The sequence below is a fragment of the Coregonus clupeaformis genome, unplaced genomic scaffold (assembly GCF_020615455.1).
Source record: "Coregonus clupeaformis isolate EN_2021a unplaced genomic scaffold, ASM2061545v1 scaf0680, whole genome shotgun sequence".
NCBI classification, from domain to species: domain Eukaryota; kingdom Metazoa; phylum Chordata; class Actinopteri; order Salmoniformes; family Salmonidae; genus Coregonus; species Coregonus clupeaformis.
The window spans coordinates 238,393-241,101 of NW_025534135.1; positions in this window are offsets into that span (position 1 = coordinate 238,393).

Below are 2,709 nucleotides of genomic sequence, written 5' to 3' on the forward strand. Positions count from 1 at the left end.
CTGAGTGTTGGTGTTTCCCCTGTTAGTTTGATAGAAGCCTGAGTGTTGGTGTTCCCCTGTTAGTTTGATAGAAGCCTGAGTGTTGGTGTTTCCCCTGTTAGTTTGATAGAAGCCTGAGTGTTGGTGTTCCCCTGTTAGTTTGATAGAAGCCTGCGTGTTGGTGTTCCCCTGTTAGTTTGATAGAAGCCTGAGTGTTGGTGTTCCCCTGTTAGTTTGATAGAAGCCTGAGTGTTGGTGTTTCCCCTGTTAGTTTGATAGAAGCCTGAGTGTTGGTGTTCCCCTGTTAGTTTGATAGAAGCCTGAGTGTTGGTGTTTCCCCTGTTAGTTTGATAGAAGCCTGAGTGTTGGTGTTCCCCTGTTAGTTTGATAGAAGCCTGAGTGTTGGTGTTTTTTAGTTTGATAGAAGCCTGAGTGTTGGTGTTTCCCCTTGTTTGATAGAAGCCTGAGTGTTGGTGTTCCCCTGTTAGTTTGATAGAAGCCTGAGTGTTGGTGTTCCCCTGTTAGTTTGATAGAAGCCTGAGTGTTGGTGTTTCCCCTGTTAGTTTGATAGAAGCCTGAGTGTTGGTGTTCCCCTGTTAGTTTGATAGAAGCCTGAGTGTTGGTGTTTCCCTGTTAGTTTGATAGAAGCCTGAGTGTTGGTGTTCCCCTGTTAGTTTGATAGAAGCCTGAGTGTTGGTGTTCCCCTGTTAGTTTGATAGAAGCCTGAGTGTTGGTGTTCCCCTGTTAGTTTGATAGAAGCCTGAGTGTTGGTGTTTCCCCTGTTAGTTTGATAGAAGCCTGAGTGTTGGTGTTCCCCTGTTAGTTTGATAGAAGCCTGAGTGTTGGTGTTTCCCCTGTTAGTTTGATAGAAGCCTGAGTGTTGGTGTTCCCCTGTTAGTTTGATAGAAGCCTGAGTGTTGGTGTTGTTAGTTTGATAGAAGCCTGAGTGTTGGTGTTCCCCTGTTAGTTTGATAGAAGCCTGAGTGTTGGTGTTGTTAGTTTGATAGAAGCCTGAGTGTTGGTGTTTCCCCTGTTAGTTTGATAGAAGCCTGAGTGTTGGTGTTGTTAGTTTGATAGAAGCCTGAGTGTTGGTGTTTAGTTTGATAGAAGCCTGGGTGTTGGTGTTCCCCTGTTAGTTTGATAGAAGCCTGAGTGTTGGTGTTTCTCCTGTTAGTTTGATAGAAGCCTGGGTGTTGGTGTTCCCCAGTTTGATAGAAGCCTGAGTGTTGGTGTTCCCCTGTTAGTTTGATAGAAGCCTGAGTGTTGGTGTTTCCCCTGTTAGTTTGATAGAAGCCTGAGTGTTGGTGTTTCCCCTGTTAGTTTTGATAGAAGCCTGAGTGTTGGTGTTTAGTTTGATAGAAGCCTGAGTGTTGGTGTTTCCCCTGTGTTTGATAGAAGCCTGAGTGTTGGTGTTTCCCCTGTTAGTTTGATAGAAGCCTGAGTGTTGGTGTTTTAGTTTGATAGAAGCCTGAGTGTTGGTGTTTCCCCTGTTTGATAGAAGCCTGAGTGTTGGTGTTTCCCCTGTTAGTTTGATAGAAGCCTGAGTGTTGGTGTTTCCCCTGTTAGTTTGATAGAAGCCCGAGTGTTGGTGTTTCCCTGTTTGATAGAAGCCTGAGTGTTGGTGTTCCCCTGTTAGTTTGATAGAAGCCTGAGTGTTGGTGTTCCCCTGTTAGTTTGATAGAAGCCTGAGTGATGGTGTTCCCCTGTTAGTTTGATAGAAGCCTGAGTGTTGGTGTTCCCCTGTTAGTTTGATAGAAGCCTGAGTGTTGGTGTTCCCCTGTTAGTTTGATAGAAGCCTGAGTGTTGGTGTTTCCCCTGTTAGTTTGATAGAAGCCTGAGTGTTGGTGTTTCCCCTGTTAGTTTGATAGAAGCCTGAGTGTTGGTGTTCCCCTGTTAGTTTGATAGAAGCCTGAGTGTTGGTGTTTCCCCTGTTAGTTTGATAGAAGCCTGAGTGTTGGTGTTCCCCTGTTAGTTTGATAGAAGCCTGAGTGTTGGTGTTCCCCTGTTAGTTTGATAGAAGCCTGAGTGTTGGTGTTCCCCTATTAGTTTGATAGAAGCCTGAGTGTTGGTGTTTAGTTTGATAGAAGCCTGAGTGTTGGTGTTCCCCTATTAGTTTGATAGAAGCCTGAGTGTTGGTGTTTAGTTTGATAGAAGCCTGAGTGTTGGTGTTCCCCTATTAGTTTGATAGAAGCCTGAGTGTTGGTGTTTGTTAGTTTGATAGAAGCCTGAGTGTTGGTGTTTAGTTTGATAGAAGCCTGGGTGTTGGTGTTCCCCTGTTAGTTTGATAGAAGCCTGAGTGTTGGTGTTCCCCTATTAGTTTGATAGAAGCCTGAGTGTTGGTGTTTAGTTTGATAGAAGCCTGAGTGTTGGTGTTTCCCCTGTTTGATAGAAGCCTGAGTGTTGGTGTTCCCCTGTTAGTTTGATAGAAGCCTGAGTGTTGGTGTTTCTCCTGTTAGTTTGATAGAAGCCTGAGTGTTGGTGTTTCCCCTGTTAGTTTGATAGAAGCCTGGGTGTTGGTGTTCCCCTGTTAGTTTGATAGAAGCCTGAGTGTTGGTGTTCCCCTGTTAGTTTGATAGAAGCCTGAGTGTTGGTGTTTCCCCTGTTAGTTGATAGAAGCCTGCGTGTTGGTGTTCCCCTGTTAGTTTGATAGAAGCCTGAGTGTTGGTGTTTCCCTGTTAGTTTGATAGAAGCCTGGGTGTTGGTGTTCCCCTGTTAGTTTGATAGAAGCCT